We start from the raw sequence: 11,692 nt of genomic DNA on the forward strand, positions 1-11,692 counted from the left end.
AGCAGGCAACAGAGCAGAGCTCTGTTGCTGCCCCTTTGGTGTTATCTAAGCAATGTGAGTGATTCTAAAATTAAGCAAGAAACACAGCACCTCGAGGGAAAAGGCAACATGTGACCAAATCATTCGCCTTGCCTCTGTATTAGGAAAACCTTTCTGCAGCTCTCAGAGCAAAATGCAATCTTTGTGCTAGTAACTCCTTCCAGATTTTATCTTGAAGTACAAGGAAAATTTTTCCCAATCTTTGCAGCTACACCAAGAAAATCTTTCACTGCTAGCAATTAAGAGGTTATAAGCTCATACAGAGTTGACCAGGAGTGGAACGCAGTGCCCTTTGTCCCTTCGAGATTATTGTTTGCTGTTCCTACCCAGGGAAAAGTAAACAGCAAAATCCAATTACCGTATCCTCTGACTCAAACGCTGCTCAAGCCTTCCCTCAGGACAATGCTTGTATTCAAGCTGCCCTCTGAGCTTAGTTCAGTTCTTCAAATTGCAAAGTTGCTGTAAGATTGATTTGCCAGAAATGTGTGGATGAAGAAGTGCTGTAATCTCACTGCATTTTGACAAAACAGAAGTCCTCTCCTTTTATTTTTTTGAAATCCTTACTGCCTCTCCCTTTCCTCTCTATGGCAGGATACGCAATTTCATCCTAGGAGTAAACAGTCAAGCTTGTACCAGAAGCTGATGGAGGACACAGAAGTTGGCTTTCAAATGACAAGGCTTTTCAGGTAATGTGACCACCTAAATGGTTAAGATTGCAGAAATTTCTCTGGAAACGAGTGGCAAAATTCTATCTCCTCCTGGGATTGCTGTAACACTAGCATAACTTGAAGGCACTCTGGCAGATCCATGAAGTACACCCAGTTCAGTTTCCTCCTCCATTAAGAACTGTTTGATTGAAGATTTTGGTTTCAACCACTCAAGTCAAGTTACAGAAAATGCCATGTCCAAAAGCAGCTTTCAGCAGTGATTCCATGTAGCTGAACCTTAGAATTGTTGCCTCTCAAACCATGACTGAGGCTATCTGCTGAGCTAATACCCCAGTCCTGGGAAGCTGAGCCCTCATGCAGCCTTTGCTGGCAGCACTGTGTGAGAAGATATAATGCACAACAGCCCTTTTGGGAAAGGAGGAAAGGAGACCTCTGGATAACATCCGCCAAGCTGATGTTCCTACCTAGGCTCAGGCTAGCCACCAACATTTGCTACAACAGGAAATGGTAAAGAGAAACGTCCTTCTTAGGATACAGAGGGGAAAGACAGAGCTATAGTGATATGGAAAGCCAGCAAGAGGAACACTGATCACCATCGGAATCCATCCTGGCTCTATCTTGGTGTACAACAGCCACTTAAAATACACTCCTAAGTGAGAGCAACCTAAGTGGCTGCTAGTAGGTCTTTCTCTTAGTTTTCTCCTCATGTGTTTCCCCCTGCTCTTAGAGGTTTCTCTCCACTCCTGCCCAGAGCTACAGTGATCCTTCTTCTACCTTAAAGCCAACTGTCAAAGAACCATATGCAAAATCCCGCAGTTTGACTCCTGTGCCCACGTTCCCAGTAATACCAGCATTTAACAGAGGTTATCCCCTCTTCCAAATTCACCATGAACTGTTTCATGCAAAACCCAGTAACTCCATCCTGTATAATCCTGGTATGCCATTATGGGGCAAATATCTTTGAAAAGAAGGAAATGAATGGAAATTGTTCAGATTTTCAGTATTCTGAATATTTTAACCACACTTTGAATGAAGGTTATCAATGAACCAATGCCTATCATGCTTTGTATCCAGACACAGATCAACAGCTTGCATCTATATGAAATGCAGAAAAGTTCATGGTATCTCTTGGATGCGCTATAATGCATCAATACTGTTGAACATACAATTTAAAAGACTCACATGCACACAATAAATATTACTGCTGGCATTTAATCTCATCTGTTGAGAGACATTAGCACTGTTCAGAAAGATGTATAGGCAAGCAGAAAAGATCTCCATTAATGTTATTTCAGTTTCAATCTGGCCTATTCCCTGTCTGGCCCTGATTTCTTCTTCCATTTAATGACACCACTTGGATGCCAAAGCTAATTTGGAACCTAGCAGCCTACTTATTAAGTGGGACTTTATGACAGGAGAGCATTATGGTGCTTCTCAGGCAGCTGCATTGGCTGCCAGAGAGCCTATGGGGAAAATACAAAGCTTTCAAGGCTCTAATTGTTTTGAATCTAGGTTATTTTGTCAGGAAAAGAGGTACTCCACTTTAAGAAGCCTTTACATAAATGAGAGGTGGGAGACAAGGGCACTTTCATATTCAGGTCTGTTTCTCCTGAGATTAAACTCCCAGATGTACTATTAAGGCCTATTTTCCAGACAGAGAATTGGGAGAGAGGTGGTTATAGAAGTTCCTTGCAGCAATTAGTTTCTGTGCTGAGTGCAGTAGCATCAGCTGGTACAATAGTTGGAGGATGAAATTCTGTTATTTTGAATGTTACTATGAATTAAGAAGACTACTCCATCTTTGGAAAGACACTTCTGGCATGTACATCTTGCAAAATGTACCTAAATGCAATTTAATCTTGGAAATTGTTCTCTGAGGGCTCAAGAAAACCAGAACACTAAGTAGTTTACATTACAATTCAGAACACTATGGCAAGACTGATCAATGACCTAAGAGTCCTTCATTTTATTTTATTTTTTTTAAATAAACAAAACAAAGGAGCAGCAAAAAAGTAGTGCTTCCCTTAAAAAAAAAAAAAAAAAAAAAAAAAAGAGGTTAACAGACCTTTAATTAATTCTTTCATCTAAACGTAACACAACTCTCTGCCTTCCACACAACACTGTAGGGGCTGAAGCATGGGCCAAGTGCCAGGTTAGCGGGAGAGCTGAGCATCAAGAATAGCAGTCTGGTGCCCCAGCGAAGGACTCAGACCGTGGATAGGAGGTGCTCCCTCATTGCACGTGTGGGAATAGCACTGGAGTCTCACAAGTTTTGCAGCAATTCCTACCACAGCAGTTAAGGACAGACAAGGGACCAGTACCACCTTCAGAAGGGTACAAGATGCTCTCTCCGCAGTTAAAGGAAACCAGCAAATGCACATCCAAAGTACAGTTATGCTGTGAAACTTATGTTTTCCAAAGTGACTGTCTCCTTCAGGCAACATCAAGGACTCACCTGATAATAGAGGCAGCACTCTTTGTCTGAATTCTCATCTTATAGCACATGACTTCCTTTTTTAATTAAGTTGCTAGCTTAATAACAGTCCTGTCTCTCAGAGTGCCAATTTAATGCCTGTAGATAAAATATGATGCAGTTATTATTAAAGAGCAGGTAGCAGCACAGCCCATCATCTCTCTGAGTGAAGGGTGGGCCAATCCATGACAAGATAAGACGTTGCATCCCAGATGGTGCAAGGGAGTAGCGGACGGGGGTGGGGAGTGCATTTCCAAACACAGAGCTGGTCTAGTCATCCCTGTGGATTGTCTGCAGTGGTGCTATTTACCCAGGACATACAATTAGTTCAGGAAAAGCAGAGAGTTTTGAACAAATGAAATGAATTTTGTCTAAGTGGGTCCTGTCTGCATGCAGAAATCTCGTAGGTGTAACTCGAGCAAGACTGTACAGATCTGGGTGTGAAGCCCTGTCCAGATTTGGTTTCAGGGTGACTAAATTACCAGTGTCATCCGTACCCAGGCAGCCAAAGAACCTTTTACATAAGTTTAACAATATTCCTATGTCTGTCATCATCACAGCTTTATTCTCTAGTAAGTTAACATGGGACCACTGTTTCTTCTGACCAAGTTCCCTTGTGTTTTTCAGATTCATGCATCCCCTGAGCTTCCTTGAATCTGCTGAGACCACAGAGAAGTGCATTTTAATTCAGTGAATTCAACGATGTCCTCACTGTGTCATGAAGACACAATCCTGATGTGAGTCAGCACTCAGGACACAGCAGAACATCCTTAACAGGTACCTTCAAACTAAAGAGACAGAAGAGATATCTGAAACAGTCCAAAAGTGTTGTCTGTTCATCTGACTCAAACCAGGATCCAGGCTGTGCAATCCCAACTTCACCATCCATGGAGGTGAAGGAATCAAAACAAGAGCTGAATCCTCATGTGAAAATATTGCAGTTCACTCGCTTTACTTCAGAGACAGTTTTCTTGGTATATTTTTCCAGGTATGTGTTTCTGATTTTATATCTTCCATGAATTACTTGATATGGGAAATGATTCCATCAAGACTGCTGTAGTCCAGCTAGTTCTGTGAGCACTGTATCTTAATGGGGTCCAGGAGAACAGTAAATGATATGTAGCAGCATTCAAGGACAATGTCTGAGATTAAAAAACAGTAAAACTGATTTCAGTTTACCATTTTGTCTTTTCAGCAGGTAAGGCTGCCACACCTACAGGCCATAATCCTCCTTGTCTGAAGCCAAATAACACAAGGAATCAAAATGCCTTCGTGAGCTTTGAAATGAAACAGTAAGAAGCCTAGAGAAGATAATTCCATTACAATTTTATAGCTGGGCTCATCCAGTATAGTCAATGAAGGAGATAGACAGTAATCACAACTGAAATTGCTTTTGAAAAGATTGGTTTATTTTTGCTTAGTTTCAGATCCAGGCAAAAGAATCACTCAAAAAATCAGAATTCTGCTGTATTTCTTACCTTTTTTTTTTTTTTTTTCCCTTTTCTTTTCTTTTTTTTTCTCCCTAAAAATTGCTTCACACATACTGTTACATTGTCTTACAGTTCTCATCTGGCTGTTTCTTGGCGCCCTTGAGAGCACTAGCTAAATGGCTGATCTCCAGGAAGGTAAGAGCCTTGTTTATTTTTGCTTTACCTTCCCTCCCTCCTGAGAACCGCTATGACCACAGACAGGAGCAGGGAAGCTGGGTATCGGAAACACATGCTTTGCACTGGTGAGATTGAAGAAGAGCTGTGTTTGCTCTGTGGCACTGCACGCAGCCAGACTCTGTGCAAGGGCTGCAGATCTAAGGCAAGAGACAAGAGGATACTATCTCCTCCTAAGGCTGGTCTGTCAACCCTAGCAGATGAATAAAGATCTGTGTCACAGAAATATTTCATGGCTTCTTTGTTTGTTCTGGGTGTTCAGGTGATCAGTGCTGTCATTGTTTGACTATTAATGTTATATCTGAACTAGGAGAAGTTATTGAACAGTCCCAAGAGAAGTTAACAGCAACTGAAAGGTCTCCTTCAGAGAATTTACTAAAGCAACACAACAGAAGTTGAATAATGCCTCCCTCGGATTGTCTCTAGCTGGCTTCAAGTGGCTGGCCACATTCACTTAACACTAACCAATGAGGAATTAATCTCATCAGTTTTATCTCTGCAGACACCTCCTTGTAGAGCTATTTGTACTCATCAGAGCAAACTCTTAAGAAAAGTAAGGCTAACAACCGAGTGTATCAGAGGAGCTGTCTGAAGCACATGCTACCCAGATCGCTGGAACTGACTTTTCAGATATGCTCATTACACCGAGCACAAACCCCAGGACGCTGACATGGTGTGAGGAAGGTCCACCCAGCTTGTGGCAGAGAGCATTTAGGTCTCTTGTGACTCAGAGATGGTGGAAACACAGATCTTGTCCCTGATTCTCTTCACTCCCCTTACCTACAGCTTCCCCCCATTCCCAAGCCATGAAGATTTCAAATGCTGGAAGTATCCTGGTTCTGAAGCCTGTGCCCCGAAGGCAGCAAAGAAAGACAGTCTACCTTCTGCAGGACTCAATCTCATAGACATGGTCTCAAACAGTGCGAAAAACAGATGGCTCTTGCTTCTGTTGGGGTAAAAATGCCAGTGCTGTTTATAATAATGGCTTTATTTTTCTCCATTGGAGAGGTTTGAAATGCAGAATAGTCAGCATTCCACAATTTCTGCCCACAAGCAAGTGTGAGATGGCTCCAAGATACCTCGCTTCCTTGTGCTGCAGAAGTTTTCTAATGAGAAGCCAAACTTCTGAAAACTGGAGATGCTGCAGCACACACAGCCCTTGGAGAGGAACCCTGTAAAGCCAAGTGGAAGTGGAATTAAATCAGGCTGCGCCAGAAACTGACAGAAACCTATAGCAATGAACAGAGTGCCTGTTTCAAATAAATAGTTAAAACTTACAAATACTAAGCTTTTCCAGGAGTTCGTCCCACAGCCAATACTAGTAAGTGTTTTTCAGCCTCTGATTAAGCTATGTGTCTTAACAGGCATTTGGACACACTACAATCATTTTAAAAATTCTTCCCATAATAAAGCATATAGTGCATAATAAAGTGCAGAAATATTTGCTGAGGCATGTTTCTGCTGCTTCTTTGATGCATCAGTTTTCTACTGTAAGTAGAAATGTAGCCTGCATCCAGCGATTAGCTGTCAGGGAGGAAAGGGAAGGGAAGGAGCTGTACAAGTGCATTTCAGCCGACTTCTACCACTAGGGGCTAAGCACAGTAATCCAAACCAGATGTAGGGGAAAAAAAGAGAGACGCACAAATACGATCATTCTAATGCCTGTTTGATTTCCCACATTTGTAAGTGCTTTACTGATGAAAATTCAAGCGTGTTCATGAGGCAAATGTTCACATCCATTTCTGCCCCACTCCCTGCTACCTTTGAACATAAATGTCTGCTAGTGCTCCTTTCTCTTCTTATGGAACCTTGTGGAGGGCTTGTCCTTTCCTTTCATATTGTTTCTTGTCCTGTTTTCTCCTTCCCATTACTCTTCTTTTAGTTTCTCCTGCGCATTTGTGCACATCTCTTGTGCTCAGCTGCCTGGTCAGGGGTACCCTGCAGCAGTGTTTCAGCCCACACCCGGACAGCTCCCCTAAAATCGTTCACCTGATCATCCATCCCTCCTCACTGCCATTTGCTTCACCTAAAGAACAGCATAAAATCGAATGAATCCCCTAAGCTGAATGGGAAGATGCACTCCAGCCACTAGTGAGCAGTCAATGTTCGGGGTCTAAACAAAGTTCATCCGAGATGTGAATGGCTGAAGCACACACAGTGTGGTCTTCACCACATTTTGCTCTGTGGAACCATCCCAGAGCACTTCACCAAGCACTAAGAGGACATAGCAAACACCGGGCGTGTCCATACTCTAAGGCCATTCTGTGCCCTATGAACACATCCGCTGGCTCATATCCTTGCTTTGCCACTGTGCTGTTCTTTCCTGCTTCTTCCTCAAAATATCCCCTCTGCACAGAGGGAGCATCTCAGCCAGTCTCCCTTGCTCACAGCTGGCTGCTGAGGACAGGAGGTGTCTGTGAGCTGCCAGGGAGGGGATGGCGCGGGGACCCCAGCATCCCTGGCCACTGAGACCTCCCTTTCACAAACTGAATAATTGATCCTTCACGGCGCAGCAGAGAAACACTGGTTTGTGCTTCAGCAAAGCACAGCTCTGCTGTTTCGGTCTGAAAGAAGAAATGTTTTCAGTCTCTGCACAGTCAGGCTCCTTGCATTTCAGACAAACAGACTCATGAAAAATACTTAATTCTTCTTCACTTGAACTGTTGCAAGGCCCCGAGGAGACTCCCCCTGCCCAACTGGGCTCCATCTCTGTGGTATCTCAGGCTTTTAAGACTCAGTCACCTTCTACATCCTACTCCTCTCCTGTCTTTGCCAGGAGCAAATGCTGGTTCAGGAGGCTCGGAAACCACCACAGTCTCCTGCAGGGACAGGGACTGCCCCGTTGCTCTCCAAAGCCAGCAGTGAGCTCGGCTTCAAAACTGTTGCTATCAGGTTTCTATGATTTTAGCCCCTGGCTTCGGCAGCACACTGGTAGCTCTTGGCAGCCCGAGGCAAGCCTCAGCATTGCAGCAGCTCACAAATATTATCTTCTGGAGAAGAGCCATGCTCCTGGCCTCTGTCCCAACACACTTGTTTTGTAATATGTGTCATGACTAAGCATCAGAAATTAGCAAAACAGTGGGAACAAAAACCGAAAGTTTTGAGCCAAATGGAAGGCACTTCTGGTATTCGGTTTGTGAATCTGCACTCTCAAATAAAATCACCAGCGGAGAAGGCAGAATAAAGCCAAAGTGTGGGAGCTTGTAATGCAGTCTCCACCAACACAGCCATCCGTTCCCAGCTCTGCGCGGCTTTTTGTGTGCATACGCTCTAAATTACAAAAGCCAGGAACAAAACCTAACAAAAAGCTATACTTTGACACTGACGTGTGAAGTGAGTCATGCGGAGCTGTCCATCTTTTTCTGCAGTAAGCACATTAATAAGCTGACATTTCCCTGAGACTAATTAAATAGACGACGATGCCATCGCATCCAGAAGACCAAACAAGGGTTCCTATTCACAAATGGCAGAGTGGGAGGTTTGTTCAAAGATGGACAAAGAAAAATGCAGAAATATGAACAGATGGGAATGAAAACAGGGTGATTTGTTTGAAAACGGTCACTCAGAAACATAATGGTGTCTATTAGGTATTGAATGGGCTTTTTTTTTTCCCTTTAACACGTTATCAGAGAGGTGATAAGAAGACATTATTACATTCTTGTCATCTTAGCAGTAGCTTAAGTTTTATTTGTATGTTTCATACCTATGTGAAAACTTTACCTGAAGTGCAGATAGCTGCAAATACAACTCAGCCATATTCCACTGTCCCATGGGCAACGACTATCATAAATATCACTCAGAAACATATCTGCCCTTTTGTCAGCAAGAGAGAAGGTGAGGGTGATGCAGCTCACCCTGCACAGAGCCACCATTGCGCAGTATGGGCTGTAAAGCTCCTCATGCCAAGGGGTTTTGGTTGACATCAGCCTTCGGGTCTGTGTGTCCATCAAGGCTTATGGGGAGGAAACAGATTTGTACCTCCCTACTAATAGGAGTGGTGTCCAGCTGTGATTACGTGGTTATGTATTTCACTGGACTTCAAACATGTAATCCACAGCTTTGTAGTGGCACCTAATACTATCCACTGTAACTGCAAGCTGGTACATCTGATTGCAAAGATCACTGATAATTTTCCTGTTCTACCAATTTCTTTCTAGTGTGATCACTAATTAATAAACTTCTTAATTAGTTTGCATCTAGCTTGCATCAGTTTGCATCTTGAGTCTCCGACCTGCTGGGGAAGTGTCGAACCTTGGCAGTAACAGTGTTAACAGCAGACCAAACCCAACGTTTTCCTCAGCTTGCCAGTGCCCAATTGCCTGCCAAAACACAGCATGAAGTTAATCAGTCATTACTTATTGCCCAGGTCCTTGATAATCTGCACAGCTGCCCTTGTCTAGTAAAGAAATCTAAAGGCCAGAAAGTCCTTCCTCCAGAACCCAGGTTATCAGAAATTATTTTCAAATACTGCTGTCACAGCAGACCTCAATGCAATGTGGGATTAACCTCTGGCAGACAGGCAGCTGGAAAACAGACACAAGTCTCAGCAAGGACGAACCCTCCCATACGTCCCTACAGATGAAGGAGAAAGGCTCATTGCACTACTGGCACCACTGAACGTTTGGCAGAAACAAGTGAATGATTGCTTATACAGCCTGCTGTACCAAATTTCAGTATTCCCTGACCTGTAATTTCTTATGTTTCTGCTTCTACTAAAAATCAAGTTTGGCAAACATCAGCCATGTTCAATTGAAGTTGGAAAAGACACCTTCTCTTACTACAATGAGACAATTTTCTAAATGGAAGAGAAACTGGTAGTGAATTCCAGATTTCACAAGTGAGCTTTTGGCTGTTGCACGGTCTCAAACATTTTGGCTTATTATTGGATACATGAGATCAAGCTTCAGACATATGCCTTTAACACAGCAAGGCATCAAGCTTTACTTTGAAACTTAGTCAAAAACCTTTCATGTCTTTATCTCATTGTCTACAGCTTACATTTATCTACCCTTGCTTACATGTTTACATTCCCCTCTCATAAACACCTTTCTTCTTTCACTGCAGATAGCTGCTTCTACACAAAGTACAGATTACCCCCCATGCTTCAATTAGGGGGCATGCTGCCATTAATTGTAGCATGTATTAGACCCAAAGGATACTGTGCTTCTGATACCTCAACTTTTCCTTCTTTGGTTCACATATTTGAGCTCCAACAGTTCCATTGGTGAATCCACAGCCACCATCAAGTTTTACACATCCATGCTCCCGGAGTAGTTTGTTTAGCCCCATATTTACAAGCAGTTGGACACACTCAAAACTGGTGTGCCACGAACAGCTTTGATGGAAGTTGTTCTGGTTTGAGCAGAGGGCTGAAACCACCAGCGTCCAGTGGCTGCCCACATCAGTCATTCCAGTTGACTGTTGCCTTTCTGTAGGACCATAGCACCACAGGACTATTTGGAGTAGCAGGGATATCAAGAAGCCTCCAGTCCAGCCCATTCATATCCACAGCAGGTTCAAATGTGGGTCAGGGCTTTATCTTGTGAAGGCTGGAAACCCTACAAGGAGGGAGATAAACACCATCTCCCTGGGCCCTTCTTTTCACCTGGGGAAAGCTTTCTCTTCTTTGCAGCCTCTGTCCCTGCTCAGCTCCCAGGCCCAGGGCCTGCTCCCAGACCTGCCTTGACCCCACTAGTGATGCTGCTGGGGCTCTGCCTGCTCAGGACTGCACAGTGCTCCTGCCCAGTGGCATGGGGATACCTTGTGCTTTCCTCCCAACAGCCCAGGTCACTCTGGTCTCATGCAGTTTGTAGTCACCTGCAAAACTAACAAGGTGCAGTACATCATCTCTCTGGGCAAAGCATAGGGATATTAAAAAGGATAGGCCCCTGGTGCCCCATAGGATCAGACAGTTGTTCTAGGAGGACACATACCATGATTTTCCTAGACAACTGAGCAAAACTGAGCGACCTACAACTGGCCCAGAAAAACTGTCCCTTTTCCAGCTGTCAGGGACCTCCCTCCATCTCCTCTACAAAGTATGGGAACATCTAAAAGGTGGGAGCAATTGTTGCCATTTTGTGCTGATTTTCCTTACAAAAATCTTGGTAGAAATTTCTCTTTTCCCTGACCCTTTGCTTTGCAAAGCAGCCCTGTATGGTAACCAAAGATACATGCTCCTTGTATAATTGCTCGTTTATCTCAGTTACAACTGGAGTCAGACTTAGTCAGTGGTCACTATTAGGAATATGCCCATTTTCATAATACTTCTTAGTTGAAGCCTTCTGTGTTTGAAACCTCTGGACATTGCTATGAGCTGCATGGTGTGACAAGTAACAGGATTACTTCCTTTGTATCAAGTGAACAACCTGGCAAAGAAAGACAGACTGCTATGGAGTACTGTTGGGTGTTTTGCCCATTCAAGACGCATAACAATTACTGCTTAACTATAACTTCCTAATAGAGAACACCATGAAGAACTTTTGGCACTAAATTAGTGTGTCATCCTGATGGCTCAGGAATAAGAACATTAACGAAGTGCCCATTTTATTCTGGAAGAAAACTAACATTGTGACATATTGATATATAGAAGACTGTAAGAAAAGCTGAGACACTAAAATGTCCTTGGCTTGGCACAGCACCTCTCAGCAACAACTAAAACATCGCTGTGTTACGAACACTGTTATTATCCCGAAGTAAAGAACAGTACCATACCAGACACTGTGAAGAAGAATCACTCTGTCACAGCTGAAACTGGGACAAGCAGCTACAGAGAGCACAATAACACTGTTTGGTAGAGCAACTTCTCAACTCCCAAATAAAATTTTTCAACACAGTGCATGCCATTA

General features: G+C 43.4%; 1 long non-coding RNA gene across 1 annotated transcript; it reads left to right on the forward strand.

Annotated features, from left to right (window-relative positions):
• The first annotated feature begins 476 nt into the window (after nucleotides 1-476).
• On the forward strand, nucleotides 477-6,590 carry LOC121108450. The gene is made up of 3 exons (XR_005842968.2): nucleotides 477-725; nucleotides 3,808-4,168; nucleotides 4,376-6,590. It is a non-coding gene; the product is annotated as an uncharacterized LOC121108450 (long non-coding RNA).
• The last annotated feature ends 5,102 nt before the right edge of the window (nucleotides 6,591-11,692 follow it).

This window comes from Gallus gallus, chromosome Z (assembly GCF_016699485.2).
Source record: "Gallus gallus isolate bGalGal1 chromosome Z, bGalGal1.mat.broiler.GRCg7b, whole genome shotgun sequence".
NCBI lineage: Eukaryota > Metazoa > Chordata > Aves > Galliformes > Phasianidae > Gallus > Gallus gallus.